The 18,256-nt window shown below is 36.2% G+C and overlaps 1 protein-coding gene and 1 non-coding gene across 2 annotated transcripts in view; both read left to right on the top strand.

Annotated features, from left to right (window-relative positions):
• The window catches only part of LOC121732253 (caskin-2), a 262,402-nt gene that overhangs the window by 114,832 nt on the left and 129,314 nt on the right, over positions 1-18,256 (top strand). The window lies entirely within an intron of this gene.
• On the top strand, positions 10,209-10,288 carry Trnal-uag. The gene has a single exon. It is a non-coding gene; the product is annotated as a tRNA-Leu (tRNA).

Below are 18,256 nucleotides of genomic sequence, written 5' to 3'. Positions count from 1 at the left end.
TGTCGGGCCGTGATGGTATGTCGGGGTGAATTATGATCCTAAATTATCATAATTACACCCCCGTGGTTCAAAGGTTGAAACGTTCATATCAGGTTCGATGTCTGTAAAAACTGGGGACACCATGTGTGAGTATTGATGTAGAGATTGGTTTCTGCGTTATTAAATTGCTTTTTCTCTACGGAAAATTGTAGGGTCCATCCACATATAAACAGCTAAGGGAAAGGCGGATCATACCAAATGTGACAATAATCACAATACAATATGAAGTAATTAAAAATGTATATTGGGAGGAGGGGTTCAAAAATCGACATTCGGTGTATCTGGATGACTTGGTATGTGATGTAAAAGTTAAAACTCAAATTAACAACTTCAGAATTATTATGTAACTAGATGAAGAAATGAGTTTATAAAAGCAAAAGTATCCTATATTCTTTCCCGAGGCTTTCCCGTCGATCGTGGAAAAACGAGACACAATATAATTTCTATTATGACTCGGTCACCGGTGACCGTATGGGGCTTGATGAATTAGTACGTTTATACCACAGCAAAGTTGGCTCAACGGCTTGGGCATGAAGCGGTAACAGACGGACACATAAACAGACCGACAAAAATACTTTCGCATTTATAATTTCCCATAACCTGGCTGAAAAGTTTCATAAAATAGTCTTCCACCAAATCCATACTAGGCTTTGGTGATTTAATTTCTCTGCAAAAGACTATTTTATGGAACTTTTCAGGCAGGTTATGGGAAATGTAAACATGAAAAATTGAGTTTCCTATCCCAAACACAAAGATGGCAACGTATCAAAAGAATATAATAAATGTATGGACACATACAATATTTATGGGACATGTTTAGGTATTACAGACTGAACACTCGATTTTGATTCCTCACATATCATCGAATTGCAACTCTACACCTTTGGGATAGAGTTGAGATTTCTATGAGGACGTCGTCGTCTTATATCGGCAAGGACCTCTATTCACAGCCTATGAAAGCCCGTCACATATGGGGCTACCAAACGTCCTGAATTGAGTGGACATTTCGGACATGAAATTTCCGTATAAACGTCGCAACACTTTATCGAAATTCCGTTCGTATTTTTGTCCTTCGTTTTCAATTTATATGGCGAGCGTAGTTGTAAAAATGATTTATTCATTCTAGATAGCTTATCGAGTTCAGGTAGATGGTGTTAAGATAAAGGATGTTTGTCCTTTTGCATCGTAAATATCTTCTGACGTGTTTTTTATCTACGCCCCGAAGTTTTGTTTTCGTTTCACTTGTTTACAGAATCACAAATCACGGCATCGATAGGAAAGTTGGACTTTTGGACATATTTATTAAGAAAGAGTTGTGTTTATATTTTTAATTTGTAAGTTGTAACATAAAGCTACGAATAGAGCTTGTCCAAGTTAAAATGAAAATTGTATAAAAATACGTCAAAAAGGCAGTAAAGTTACTTGCTTGATCTTCTACAACGCGTCTAGAATTTTTATATATATAAAATTTGGGACAAACGAGCAAACGGCTCACCTGATAGAAATCAACAACTGTCGCCCATGGACACTCGCAACATCAGAAGAGTTGCAGGTGCGTTGCCGGCCTTTGTTCTCCTTTTTAGAAATGCTTAAAATAAATTGGATCCCATTATTCTCATCCAAAGCGATCCTAGTTTAACATTCAAAGCATTTAGTTTCGTACAGATGACGGAGTAGAATCCGTCCTGCATTTGTATAACGTTATGCGAAACGAATAACATAGCTTGTTAGACGAGTAGGGTGACTATGTTGCATTTAGAAACTAAGACTCCTCTTTAATTCAGTAATTGATAGCCTTTTTTCGCTATATGAAACAAAAATGCGGTGTTTGCTGTATTCTGTCACAAAAAGTAACATTATATTATTATGTAACACTTAATCTTAAAATATTTTTAACACTTAATATTTTATATTTAACACTTTAACTTAAACTTATTCAAGTTTCGTTTAAATTTAATAATGCTTAAAACAGTTATGTAAACAGTAAAAACTTGAGCATGATGTCAAAAATATATATAAATTATTATAATTTTTATTCATTTTGTTTTTTTTTTTCAAGTAAGTACATGGTCTTAATTCGCATATTTTACCTATTTCCTTATTCTCTTGATATATTTTATTGACACTTTGTTCACACAAATTTGAATCAGGACGGTCCGCAGTGTTCCAAAAAGATGGTAGACCTACAGATTGGTACTAAATTCGCCTAGCTCCCATTTCAGATGTTCGGGAATTGTCTAGATTTGGTCTAGATCAACAATCTTGTATTTAGATCGTATTTGATATGCCGGGAGTATTACTGTTGTACGTGACATCGGTTTTATTTGAAACAATACTATTTGTTATCATGGCACCCGTTTTCAATCGGTAGAAGACATAAAGGAGAATTCGCGTGGAGAACTGGGCTCAATTCCGGAAACAGCGTTTAAAAATGTTTTGATAATTAGATTATTCGTTGGCGTAAGTGTATCGTTTCTGTAGCATACTTTGAAGGTGATTAAATAATTTTGGATGAATAACAAACAGTTTGTGTATTATGGATCTTTTCCCGGTAGTTGACAGATTAGTATTCTTATTATTAACCGACTCTACATTATTTTGTTTCGCATAAAGAAGTAGAAAAGTGATTAGCTGTACAAAAGAACACTAATCTTTTTTTTTTATTGGGCCTCCGGTAAACTCACTCGTCGAAACACAGCGCAAGCGCTGTTTCACGGCGGTTTTCTGTGAGAACGTGGTATTTCTCCAGTCGAGCCGGCCCATTCGTGCCGAAGCATGGCTCTCCCACGTATAATCTATTTCGACGAAAATAAATAAACTACACTCATAAATCTGTTTTCACCTTCTCAATTTGTTATAATTACCAACATTTAGTGGTAGGCAAAAAATTTACCGGGTCAAAGGGAGCGAAAAATGCAAAAATGTGTGGACAAGGCTATAGGGGCCCGATGTTGCGGGAAAAGGCCTCAAGGTGCGGGGGCCCGATGTTGCAGAAAGAGGCCCCAAACGGGCCCCCGACCGGGGGCCCTGTGGTGCGGGGCCCGGGGCAGCGGGGGCCCCATGCGGCGGGGCAGGAGCGGGGGCACATGATTAATGGTCGGGCCCTATCGCAGTCGGCGCTGATCGAACCTGATTGCCCCATATTGTTTTTGCTTAACCATGTGGCGTGCTCGCCTACGTTTTACACGACCATAGGAAATATATGTAAGAGAAATCGGTTTGGCTGTTTGAGAGATAGAGATCTAGATGTGAATGTATATCTCATTTTCTGCTAGCGTGTTTTACGTAAAGTTGGCTAATTCAGTGTTCCGCAAATTTTGTGTTAGAAGTAGATACGATTACAAAAATTGGAGGTACACCATAAAATACATTGGCCGATCATCCTAAGTCTTTTTGGTGTTCAAATATAATAATGACCGCGGTTCACTATTACATTATTTCATTTTATTAATGCACAGTTCTTAAAACACTTACATATTTCAATACGTAAATTGTACAAAATATTAAGCTGTATTCACACAAATAATGATAATTTCCAAGGGATCTTAGAAACGATCGTAATCAAAGGAACAAAATCATTCCATACGTAAAGCACAAAAGGTACACTCGTTAACAGAAGTTATTATTCGGTGTCCTGAGTCCTGACCTGCCACGCATTGATCCTCAATCAGAAAGCGCTTTACGGGTTCGTGTCAAACGCGAACAAACAGCGATAAAGCGATGTAATGTAATACTTAATCAAACTAAACGATGGCTTAACGATGGCTGTCTGCCGTCTGTGATGGCCGATCGTGACTTACAGCGGCTGTTCGGGAATTCGCCATGTACACGATTACGTACATCTCTATTTTCTAAAATTTTCTCTCTTGGGGCCTTTCATTTTTTTCCGTGCAGTATTATTGCGTTAATATTTCGGAAAGCCATCATTATGGCTAAATTGAACGTTTGCAGATTTAAAGCAAAGAAATCTATTTAACAAAATAGAAGTCTTTGATTTAAAGTCTCTTATTTTAATAATTAAGGGCCTGTTTCACCACTTTATGATAAAGTGCCTTATTAGGCACTTTATCATAAAGAAGATGAAGAATCTGTCTGAATGGAGAATCTGTCAAAAAAGTTGTGAATAGCCAATAGGCTATTATATAGGATTCCCCATACTTGATCTGTCAAGTTAATTGGTGGATAGCCTTATCAGGAAGTGGTAAAACAGGCCCTTAAAGTTAGAAAATTTGACAGTGCTAGGCGTATATTATGTTAGTAGTAGCATAATATAGGTTATAGCACACATTTTTTAGTTCCAACAATAACAGTCGAAAATTCCACACATTACGTAATATCCTTCAAAATGAAACTAAAATTCTTATGTTCCCTAAGTTGACATAAAAGAAAAACTTCGTAAAGAAAACGGACAGGAAACAGGGGACTGACCTGAAAACAAACGCCGGGTCCGCAAATGTTATTTTATGAAGGAGCTTTTAAAAAGAACTGTAATTACCTCAAAGGGTGCCCCTGCACACGTGGCGCGGGGCCGCGGGCGGGGCCCGAGGCCCCTGCACCTAAATCCGGACATTATTTTAATCACACTTTTGTGTGTGTCTGTATTTAGCTGCAGGTATTGTGCTACCGATTTAATGACACATCTTACCCTTTTTAAAAGCTTTTCTGTTTACATATTAGAAATAATGTTACTTTTTGCCATATTTAATGGTAAACATTTTTTACTCTTTCCTACATAATATATTATCTACATTCTTGGTACCGTCACATGTTGGACTAGGTGCAACAAAATAATTATATTATATTTTGGTTACTTCATTGTACCTACATTAATATTTGCCCGTGACTCTGACCGAGGAAAATATTATACAGAGTTACAATGGAACACTGCCATTTTCCGTAACGTAAAGTGGTATCGTTCATACGAACTGGAACTACCCTACACAATTCTATCAGAATTTATTTAGTAGTAACTCGTACTGCATATTGATACTCTCAAAAGAATATTAATTAAACTATAGGGTAAATATTATGGTTTAGAAGCTGCCCAATTTCCTAAGCCATAATATTGGCTTTGTAAGAGACTTTATCTGACAACAAACTAACTACAGGGTGTTATAAATCGTCCTTTAGGTTTCGGAGTAATGATAATATAGTGATGACAAACGACCAGGCCTCGGTCTAGACTCCAGACAAAACACTGGAATATTCCTACAATGAAATATAGTCTTAGTCTTAATTCTGATTTATATCTAGATAGGTATTGGAAAAGTTTCTGAAATCATTTTTATTGATTGCTGGAGCTAAAATGTTTCGAGTCAAAAGGTCAAATAATAATAATTATTATATTATACACAACTAAATTCCAGGTCGAAGTGCAAAACATAATGTGGTTTAAGTACATTGCCCTAAAACGTTACATTATTTACTGACAAAAGTCTTACCTTTTCACGACGAAAGACTGACAATTCTCATAACTAAGGTATCTTCAAGCGAATGCTCTGATATTTAATATTTCAGCTTCGTTTATCCCTTTCCTGTTTAGGATATTGACAATTCTTTATTATACTGTCTAGTGTCTAGACTAGGTAAATATTTTGTGCAAAGTCTGCATCCTCAAAGTTGACTTCACGTTTAAAGTTACATTTTTCATATCCTTCTCGATACAATCCGTATGATAAGCTTGTTTAAGTATTGAGTACCAGGATATTTGAATGAATTTGCTCTTTTTGACTGATAACATCATTTAAATACAAAAGCAGCTATTAGGTTACATAGATAGACAAAGACAGCTACATTTCCTTCGAGTGTTTGTAAAAAATATTTCTGACATATTCTGAACCAGATATGTATATGAGAAACTACACTTACTCGCAATTTCATTGTGCAGAAATTGTCAATCGCGCGGAAACCGTACCTGTTTCGGAACAAAAACTATCCTGTACAGGTAACCAAAGATGGAGATACCCAGAAAAATCGGTTTAGTGGTTTAAGTGTAATGATCTAATTAGACAGACAATGTCTGTGTCTTCATAACTTCTAGTATGGATTCTATTATACATGCTTCTATTAGGTAGATCGGTATCCAATATGAGGAATCGGAGCAGACAGGCAAGAAATACCCGTCACGATCAGGGGCGGATAACAGCAGGGGGGCGGGGGGCGATCGTTTGCTGGGGACAAAAAAATTTAAGCCCCGCCGTGCGGTGTCCCCTTCAACGTTTAAAATGTGGCCATCTTGTTTTTAACTAGTCCTTATTCTTGAGAGTTGGTGGTTACTGGTTTAATCCATACTAATATTAGAAATGCGAAAGTGTGTCTGTATGTCTGTTGCCTCTTCACGCTGAAACCGTCGAATCAATTTTGCTGAACTTTAGTATGGAGATACTTTCGAGTCCCGGGAAAGGACATAGGATACTTTTTATCCCGGAAAAATGCACTGTTCCGGGCGATAAACGATTTTTGGCGCAACGGAGACCGCGGGAGTCATCTTTTGTTTTTTATAAATTGGTGTTCAACATTTTTTTAGCCACGTGTCTTGTAAGTTTTAACATAAGGAACGAATATCTCCTACTCCTCCTACATTTCTTCTGATGAATTTCGTTGCGGGTCCCAAGACAGATTTAGCTTGTCCCTCGGGCATCCCTGAGATCATATCAAAGGGTTTTCGTGGTTGGTTACCACTGTTGATCCTGGCGACACAGGAGTTGCAGTGGTGGGAATGTGTGGTGGGCCTTTTGCCCGTTTTAAATAAGGAACGAATCGTGATATTAAATAAATTGGTATTAGCGAATCCCTTTGTTCCTGGGTGGAGCATTAAACCGAGTTTAATGATATTGCATGTTTATGGCGCAGTAAATCTGACGAAGATTTATCGGACCCACAAATTATGTTCGATGCCCGGTTTCGTTGTATAAGTGCCTGTCAGTATTCTTTTACGGTATATCATAGAGAATTCTTTGGGGGCCTAAATGTGGTAAGTTGATTATTTTGTTACGAGTAGATAGTTAAATATTATTCAGCGTATTTATATTAATCGTGTCAGAAAACATTTTATTTTGAAAATGCTACAGGCCGGCTAAAAGTAAAAAGTTAAAAAGGTCTGAACGAATTTCTTTTATATCGTTTTCCTGTATACAGAGTGTTAGTACGCTAAAAACTCTACAATTTTGCCAAGACCTCAGCAAGAAATTATATAATTTTCCCGATCTCGTATTTAACATTTCATACTTTTAATAAGTTACAAAAGCATTTTGACTCTAGGATGGAGCCAAGAAAGAAGTGAGAGTAAATATGTTTTTGTATAGCATTATAAATCCGCTCTATTTTTGATCTTTAGCTATGATTTATTCCTCAATATAAAATGTAATTCTGTAATTCTATTGATGCCCTTCTTAGAACAATACATGGCAGTTCCACCCTCTATTTACTGCACTTTAAACTGCTCTACAATGTCGTATGCGGGCATTCCCTGCTGCAAAAAGACTGCAAAATGTTCACACTTAACTTCGTCGCAAACACAGTCTTTACCTAGAAAGGAGGTAACGTAGTCATATTTTATAGTTAACTTGACTAGGAAAATGATTCATTTGAAGTAACTCTACAATTTTAAGGTATGCTCTGGCCGGGTAACCAATAGATGAATTTTGAAGAGACGATTTGAGAATGGATTCGAGACTTGAGACTCGTAATACAGGTCAAAAGAATCGGCCTCGGAACACTCAGAAAACCCTTACAAATTTTTATTGTTGCGTGGTAAATAAGTGACTTTTAAATTAGTCGTATTATAATTTATAGTGCACTCTGATATGTTTGTTTCAGACAAGCTGCTCTATCTCTTTCTTTTTCTGTAAAGTGGTTTATTACAACAATATTTCCTTATGTGTTGTGTTGTGTGTGTGTGTATTGTGCAATGGTGTAAAATTAATCTTTAGCATTTCCCTCCACAATGCTATTAAAACAGAGTCAATAGTAGTCTTCCTTAGCCATAAAACGCAATATTATGCAAGTGTACGCGTAGTACTATGAATGATTCATCACAGGCCGCCTACGGCTCTCATTTACAAGGGTCAGTGTTCCTAAGTAATAAGATTTTGACAGGGACTTGTTCTTGGACAAAGCTGAAATACTGGCTGAAAATAAAATTGAAATACTCGTACATCACTATCTATCGAATACTCTTTTACAGTAGTCAATTACTACGTAGATTATGTGCGCACGCGCACGTAATCGCGTTTTCTCATATATGTAGGTAAGTATGAATGAATGAATGAATATGCTTTATTGTGCTCAAAATATTATACAAAACATGAAATAAAGGAAATTCACAAGAACACGGCATGAGCACAAAGGCGGCTTTATCGCTGTAAAGCGATTTCTTCCAAGCAACCTCTGGCGCATGGAGACAAATTACAACACAGTGCAGCTTGAGTTGGAATAAGACAGAACTAGAAATTAAATTAGGCTTATCATACATCTTAATTACCTAGGAACAATCTTACACTAAATCCTATTCTAAAAATATACTAATACACAAATACTAAATATAAACAAACTAATATATATTTTAATAAAATAAAATATAATACACAAAGGTAAATAAATACAATAAGTATATGATATATACCTACACGCGAGAATGGGACAGGCCTGGCAACACTGAATATTACAGCCGACTTCACCCGATTCACAACAAAACGTCACGACATCGATTGAACGAAACCTAGCGCGCTATTTTTTTCAGCTATTCGTTATATTAACCACCACTACACAGCAGTATCACATCGCACGCGCGTCTACTTTGTCCTTGTCTTGATTGAGTATGATTCAAACTGCAAAAGTTAAAAAAAAAAGTTGTGTTAAAGCCTGTAACAACTTTTACCAAGCCGATCATAGAATGTACGATTTTAAGGACTGAAACTACATAATATAATATTGAATAGTCCCCTAGCCCTAACTAAAGTATTACAAAAATAGGGCATAATATTATAACCTCTTACTAAACAATCTTACAAAATCTCTTGTACATTTTTTTCGCCATAATGATGTCGAAAAAAAACAATTTCCCATACAAGTATCAGATACGGCGATTACAGCATATAAATCAAGGGCCTTCGCGTCGTAAGTGCCTGTTACTGAGAGAAGGATCGGCGAGAATTACCTGCTTATAAAACCATCCATCCATTCATTAATATTATGAATGCGAAAGTGAGTCTGTCTGTATGTCTGTTACCTCTTCACGCCCAAACTGCTGAACCGATTTGGCTGAAATTTAGTATGGAGATAATGTCGTTTGAGTCCCGGGAAAAGACAAAGAATTGCGAGCGGCACTGTCTGTCTGTCCGTCCGTCTGTCTGTCTATCTGTCTACTGTCTAGGTTCACAGCCTCTTAAGGTTTCGAGCGACTATATGTCGAATATGTAAGTTTGAACTGGGAGGATTTAGGTGTCTAAACTTGCTAGGAAAATTTTCTTTACAAAAAGTAATGATATCCCACCAAAAACATAAATGAAAAAAGGAGAGCCAAGTTCAATTACAAACATTATGCTTGTCTAAGGACTTCGCCGTAAAAATAATGGAGATCTAAATGAGTGCCAAGTTCTATGGAAAATCTAAATATGTATTTACAGGAACCAAATAACATTAAAAACAAATAATAAATTCTATTTCTTTGCTTTATTAAATATCTATAACAATTGCTGTTATTTCAGTTATGTGAGATCGTAAGGTAGAATAACTGTGCCAGTTTTTATGCACATACTTTATGCATACATATAATGACTGATGTAATGAAAATTGTCCAAGTTAAATCTAATCAACTTTAAGATCTCACATTATTTAAATAACAGCAATTGTTATAAAATTTTAATAAAGCAAAGAAATAGACTTTATTATTTGTTTTTCATGTTATTAGGTTCCTATAAATACATATTTCGATTTTACATAGAACTTGGCACTCATTAAATATATCTCCATTCTTTTTACGGCGAAGTCCTTAGACAAGCATAATGTTTGCATTGAACTTGGCTCTCCTTTTTTACATTTATGTTTTTGGTGGGATTTAAATTACAGAATAATATTCGTATATGAGCGCGGCAGTTAGCTGCAGTTAGTGTGGTCTTCTGAGTCCCAACTATCCCTATGTGCTAACTTTTTTCCTCGATATGAAGCACGGCAGCGTGGCCGAGTGGTCTAAGGCGCTGGTTTTAGGCACCAGTTCGAAAGAGCGTGGGTTCGAATCCCACCGCTGTCAAAATCTTCTTTTCTTTGTTTTCGTAGGTGTTAAAATTGTTTACCTAAGTACTTTTGTACCTTATTAATTTATTTTTTGTTTTGTTTTCAGGTAAATACGCAATTTCCTCTACTACTCCACTCTCCAGTCATCGAAGCTGCGGATAAGTACATAATTTTATTCAAATCACTTTTATCAAGGAGCTAATAAAATTAAACGCTCTGCGAATAAAAGCGCAAAATAATTTGTTTACTGAGACATCCTTATTGTTAGTCTCGATTAAACTCGGGAACGGCTGAACCGATTTGGTTAATTTTAATATTGAAATGTTCGTGGAAGTCCTGCGGGGCTAAAATGGTCGCATTGGAGATATTATGAATCATATTAATAAAGTTCATTTTTTTAAATCGCAAAATGCTAATCTGCTTGCAATTCGAGTCTAGTAATTCGCACTTATTTATCAAAACTGATAAATGTCAAATAAGTGCGAAACGACAGTTTGACAATTCATTTGCTGAATTGATTGGGAGGAATTGCATGTGACCATTTTAGCCCCGCAGGGATGGTTATATTTAGGACGGAAGTGATACGAAGTTTACGTCATCTATAAGTTATTATAATTTTTATTAAGAGCCTATTTTATATTAGTCAAAGGCCTATTGCGATTACCTCAACAAAACCAGTTAATTTACAAATCGATTAGAATCACATTTGAGTTATAAGATTACGCCAAAAAAACTACGTTCCAGCGATATTTCTAAAGAAACCCCTATTGAAGTGACCGTAATAGGGTCATTTTTGAACTCGTTTTCATTATATTGGAGTTAAGAGGGTTTTTATGGTCACTTTATATTATTCCAATCCAGTGTATGTAAACGGGCACTGACAGACACTAGAATGCAATTCACCGCTAATAGTCGTTTTTGTGTGGTTTAATTTTAGTCAGATGATAACAATTAATGTTCTCATGGCTTTATTAATTCTCTATTAAGTAACAAACATTCAATATTTCACGTCCGGTCTCATAGTCGTCCTCCAACACAATATACAAAACAGTATCGCATCTGTCTGCTTGAAATAAAACTTCATAATATAATATCATAAATAAAAGTTTTATGGACACGTGACCTAAAATGAATTATTTGTTCCAAAATCGCGCATAAGTGTCCATGCCCCCGATTTGAGCGCTTAAGTTGAAGTTGGTCCACTGTTTACATTTATACTGTGGTATTGAAAGGACTTAGAGGTCGCGGAGTTCACAATAACAGTTGTACAAGACGTATAAATGTGGAACGTACGTGACCGGCACATAGGCGGCTATTTGTATAACCACATAGGCTATATTTAGTAATGAGTTGCGCGCACGGCGGTCCAGGTACTTAGAGCTTTACTTTTCAGTCGTGGATTGTGGAAATTGTTTTGTTTTTTACCTCTACATACTGTCAGTCGCCATACTCAATAGCCATGTCCACAGACCACACTATGCACTTTCATCTTAAATTTTCGTCATTTTCTTTCATTCAACTTTCGTTTTGGCGCATTCAATAATTGAATGCGTCAACGAACGCATTACGCAACGCCAACATTGTCATTATTATTCAGTTGCAGTGTCTGTCAGATTATTGTAACATGTGCGACGAGAACATTTTACTGGGTGGAATATGTGCAGCATTATTTGGTCATAAAAAGTTCCAGAAAAAAAGAACAAAGCGAAAGTTTTGGATACGGTTGGAGCGCATGCGTCGCTGACATGCCTCACGTGCGCTGTTGACTGCACTATAACGCATGCCCTTGATGAAGAAAAAAGGCACAGTGTGGACATATCACATAGCTATAGATTTTCAAGAAATATAATATAAATTATAACTTATAAGTTTATGACAATTAATTTCGCGAGATCATTATAACGTTTATAACGTAACGCTCGAGCATAACTCGAGTACAATCGCCACTTTTTTCGACCGAGATCAATCTCTCTTGAAAGACCGAGATCTCGCGAAAACAATAATACACAACAACGTTAGTTGTCAATATGGAATCGGTCATACTGCCATGGGCGTACCGAGGGGGGGGGCAGGGGGAGGGCAGCTGTCGGAAAGCCACCTTTTTTCTTGCGATTTGGGTATATTTTAGCCATAGAAGTGTTAAAGTATGTTTTATAGTCTTAAGTCAAAATCACCAGCCGCCCTATAAAAAGTAAAACAAAACGTGCGCGCCCGATGCCTCGATCCTCATTAATAAACACCCAACAGCTGGTCAACGTGTGAACTGCAATCACAGGCCAGGGTTACCACTCGGTAGATGTGTTTTTTTAATTAAAAAAAATGTGTTTTTTATTAAATACTAAATGACGCCCGCAACTCCGTTGCGCCAAAGTTTGTTTATCGCGCGGAAACCGTACATTTTTTCTGGGATAAAAAGTATCCTATGTCCTTTCCCGGGACTCCAAGTACCTATGCCACAGCAAAATCGGTTCAGCCGTTTGGGCGTGAAGAGGTAACAGACAGACAGACACACATTAGTATTTGTAATTATATTAATTAGTATTAAATATATTGTACTTAGTATAGCAATGTCATTTTCTTTTAGTCAAAACAGAAAATGAACATCGAATAACATAGTTAACCCTAAAACCATCATAAATGCGTCATAATTGCGCCAAAATTTCTTTCAGCGCTACTTTCCCAAAGAACTCTACATCAGGGACACTTACACGTTCGTGTCCATCCTTCGACATTCCTTAATTTTGCAGCAACAATATTATTACTTGTTACTTAACAGTTTTTCCCTTTTTACAAACTTATAAACTCTGCACTGGCAGCCCTATGACGTAACCCGACCTTCGTCTCATGTGTGAACTGTATGATTTGAAGTATGAACAAGGACTCGTGCGAATGTCGTGTTGACTCCACAGCGTCCGTGTAAACACGGCTTTAGCTAATGCGGTAATGACTAATGCCAGTGCTAAAAGTACTTTTATGGCCGAAGATTTTGTAACTTTACGGTTTACGCACACAAAGTACACAAAGTTAGATAATGAAGCGAAAGAGAAAAAAATATCGTTTTTATGATAGACTAGAGATCGCCCAATGGTCGAAACTCGACCTTAGTTTCAACGACATTAGGACTACTACGGCTATATTTTGTAAAAAATATTGACGTTATCATTTTTTTTTTCAACTCTTGTCTCTGGGACTTAGCTGATCTCAGACTGGCCGTGTAAGCATTGTCTAATAGTATCTTAGATTCAATAAAAAAACTATAATCCATTATAGTATAGGCTTGTCACTCAAAAATCTGTAATTTCTCATGTGTGTGTGTTGTAGTGTGTGTAATGTTTTATTTGTTAAAAAAATGTATGATAGAAGCATAATATCAAAATAATATTAGCTCGATGCACTCCTTCACCATATAAACTATAACTGTGCAAAATTTCATGCACCTACGTTTCCCCATTTTTCGTAAAAATGCTTACAAAGTTTTTCGTTCGCGTATTAATATTATGATGATGATGATTGCTAATCGCTATAATTTTACGTCATAATTTATACTATAGTAGAAAAGAGATGGAAAAATAGTCATTTTGTTTGCTTGTTATTTTTATCGCTTAAACGTATTTCTTCCATTCTGACCATTTAAGTATGAATTTCATCAACCAATTTGAATATAATATTAATGTGTGAAATTCTATACCAATTGAATACCCTGTTTAGTTTATATCGTAAATGATAAAAAATCAGGCCATTTAGCCGAAACTTTTTCGTTTTCGCTTCGTTATAGAATCGCCGATCAAAATGTATGGAATTGACATATTTAGACTAGTCGAACGTCAACGTCATATTAACGAACGCTTATTCCATACTATTCCATACATTTTCATCGGCGATTCTATGACGAAGCGAAAACGAAAAGATTTTGGCTCATCCTATCACTATCAATTATTTTCGAAGAGATTTAGAGCTTAGGTAGCAATTATCTCTTTTGTTGTTAAAGTGGCAGGCGGCCTAATTGTTAGCTTCAGGCAGGTACCTACCCAATTACAACAACAACCTTTAAAAGTCTAAAAAAATCTAAAATCCAACACGTTACGAAGTATAAGAATGTTTGGCAAAACTTTAACGAGTGGTACACAAAGTATAAAGAAAATATTGGACTTTTTATCGAGATGCAGATTTGCCACTTTTTATGGTTCCGTTGCCAAATGGCAAAAAACCCTTATAGATTCGTCATGTATGTCTGTCTGTCTGTCTGTCTGTCTCTCTGTCTCTCTGTCTGTCTGTCTGTCTGTCTGTCTGTCCGTCTGTCCGTCTGTCCGTCTGTCCGTCTGTCCGTCTGTCCGTCTGTCCGTCTGTCCGTCTTTCCGTCTGTCCGTCTGTCCGTCTGTCCGTCTGTCCGTCCGTCCGTCCGTCCGTCTGTAGATACAACTGAAACAAAAAAAATTTTTAAAGTAAACATGATAAGTTTAAAAATATATATATATAATGTACATTACTACAAAAACTACCAACGAAAATTGGTTCGAACGAGATCTAGCCAGTAGTTTTTTTTAAACCTTAATTCAACTTTCATTAAATCAACTGAAAAACCTTTTAATTTCATAAACCTTATTGCTGCTGCGGAACCCTTCATGAGCGAATCCAACTCGCACTTGGCCGGTTTTTTATTTTGTTTTTTGTCACCAAACAAACGCTACGCAATAATTGTACCTACATATAAAAGGTAATTCAGGATGTAGTACGCTCGACGCGAATTTGAGGACTTAGACAAAATAATTAAACAATCAAAGAGAAGGGAATCATAAGTAACGCCTATGTTACAATTTATTAATACATGATTTTATATTATGGCAAACCTCAAGCAATGATTTTATGCAACTCCAAAGTATGGCTATCCTTTGACCACAAAAAATTGAAACTATTAAATTCATTTAGTTGAAACTATAACTGTATCATGTATAACTATTGTATATAAATATTGTACATTAGAACATATGTTTATCGTTTAACATACTTGACTCCCTCGACTCTTCCCCGAAGCTCTCAAAGTGGAGGATGCGGTAAAAATACTTCCTTTATAATTGGGACATCTCTCGCCACGTGCTTCCTATCTCAATACTTCACGGAGTTACGTCCATTCCATTACTATTTGGGATTTGGTTATACTTAGAAGATTCAGTTAAACTTATATTTTCAGTTGTGCACGAAATACATAAAGCTTACCATAGTAAGTATCATACATTTTATTAAGAGGATACACCAGGGGCTAGAGAAATGAAAAAAAGTACGTGTAATATCTATAGCTGTCTCCCTTACCTCAAGCCTATACCGCAGAACGCGATAGAGACAACTGCAGAAAATCCAGAAAATCAACGATTCGTTGTCCCCTGATTCCTTCTCCAAAACTTAACCGATTTAAGTACTTTTTTCATTAAAGATTAAAAAAAGGCTTGAGCTGTGTTCCTATGTTTTGCTTTTTTTGTATAATCTATCCAAATCTGTTTCCTGGACGTTTGAACACAGTGGAAAATATGGCCATTTTTTTGGGTTTTTTAACGTTTATATCTTATTTAATAATTAAATTATGAAAAAAATGAAAACATAGGGACATTATATTAGTGGCAGTAGATATTCAGGAAAAAAATTATAACTCTACTAGCATTATCCAGGGAGGAAACAGGGGACAACGTTTGTATGGAAAAAAGGGCGGTGTGGAATCCTCTTAAATGCTGCTTGCAGCTTTTATTGCGGGCTTCAAGCGCGTTAGCGCGGAGAACGAATCAAGAAATTCAGTAACGAAAAAAACCTAACATCCATCAATATCTATTGCTGTCTCCCTTACCTCCAGCCTCCACCCGCAGAGCGCGATAGAGAACTGCAGAAAATCAACGAGTCGTTGTCCCCTGATTTCTTCTTCAAAACTTAACCGATTTAAGTACTTTTTTCATTTAATCTGGCCATTTTTTTGGGGTTTTGAACGTTCATATCTTTTTTAATAATTAAATTATGAAAAAAAAGAAAACATAGGGACATGCTAATAGTCGCCATAGTTATTCAGGAAATATATTATAACTCTACCGGCATTATCCAGGAAGGAAACAGGGGACAACGTTTGTATGGAAAAACGGCTCTAGTGTATCCTCTTAATCAATCAACAACTATGCCAAAAAATCTCACAACTGACATAAGTCAATTTCTTTAAAATCAAATAATCTTAATCCTCTGCATAACATTCACTTAATTATAAAATTAGTAATTAAAAACATGATACACATCGCAAAGTTAATATAAAATCTAATTTGTGTAGTTAGCGTATGCAGGAGCGGCAAATGACTTTTCCACACAAGATAAACGTCAAAGACATTTATTCCATGAATAATAATTAAGATTTTTCAAAGGACGGCGCAAAAACTGAAATATGCGATTGGTTTTTGCGACATTTTGCGGCGAAATTGAAGCGCTCTGTGGACTTTAAATTGATATTGTTGTTTATGCAGGGACGATTCTCGTGCCTCGGATTTCTCTTCGATCACAGGCTGTTTCTCTCGTGCAGATGCTGTCTCACGTGCGAGTAAGAGCCTAAATCGAAGAAGTATAAGAATCAAATCCCAGGATGTGCTGTCATTTGAGAACGATAAAAACTTGCCTTTGAAAGCTTCAATTTTTAAAAGAGGTGGCTATAACATTTTTTCTGTTACAGTTTATGAGAGCAAAGTTAAATATTTACTTTACATCTCTTTAAATAATAGTTAAGATGAAAAATATGCTTTAATTATTCCTGAATGTGCTCTTTAATATGTAAAACCCAGTAACTAATACTGTTTCCAGTGTAAGGTCGAAGCTTTATTTATCAAGCAAACAAGTAAGGGTGGGTTGCACAAACTTAATTTAACTTTAACTGTAACTTTAACTATAACTACAACGCAAAATGTCAAATCTTTGGTTAAAGTAAAAAATGGACGCCATATTTAACTATAACCACAGAGCTCGACAAGGCTTTAAATGCACGTGGCGAAAAGAGGAACTACATCATACAAAAAACGCAATTTTTGACAGTTCTCGTTTACCAGCAGCGTCCCCGCCCACGTTCATTTAAAGCCTTGTCGGACCAGCAACGTCTTCTGTCAAATTCTGTGGTCAAAGTTAAGGTTAAAGTTTAAATTATTATTAGCCTTAGCTATAACCATAACTTTGACCATAACTTTAACTTTAACCACGTCTCTGGTGCAATCCACCCTAAAAAAGTGCACCGTTTAGAATGGAATGTAGCAGTCATTTTCTGAACCAACCCCCGTTGATTAATTAAGCTTAGAATGTGTAAATAAGTTGACAAAAAACTGCGCACCCGCTCTGCCGTTTGTAGGGTGACTGCTATTTACGGTTTATTCTTGGTTTGGGAGGATTATTGACTGAAGTTTATCTAATGTTAGTGTTTATAATTCAGTTTAGAAAATTCTATTGTTGTTGTGAGGGTTATAATTCGAATTAGGTGTTATGGCAAACAAGGTGGTAATTTGAACATGGAATCCATAAAGCTATAAAAAATTAGATTCTTGACATAGAACTTACGTTTAACTTGGCTGTACTTCAAACGAATGAAATTGAGAACCTATAGAAATAGTTGAGGATTTCATACATTGCCGGCTTTAATTTGGCATTGTATAGAATGCCAGGCGTAGGCAATGTATAAAATAAATAATATTTCATACAGTGCCTACGCGTTTTAGGCATTCCATACATTGTAGAGGTAACTACATATTATATAACGGATTATTCAGATTACGGTAACATACATTACAAAAGTTACTTATCTATATTCTACCACATTACATAGACTTACACAATAAATCCTCGAAGACCAAAAAGACTGCTAAAATAACTGTTTTTAAGCAATAATGAGTTTTCAAAAATATCCAGAACATGGCCACCCCAGCAGTAACCCTATCGTCGTTGGCCAATTACGAAGGCGGGAAACTTAGCGTCGAATTTCCGA

Source organism: Aricia agestis, chromosome 12 (assembly GCF_905147365.1).
Source record: "Aricia agestis chromosome 12, ilAriAges1.1, whole genome shotgun sequence".
NCBI lineage: Eukaryota > Metazoa > Arthropoda > Insecta > Lepidoptera > Lycaenidae > Aricia > Aricia agestis.
Note: the sequence above shows the minus strand (reverse complement) of the source record. Positions and strands in the feature narration are given on the sequence as shown.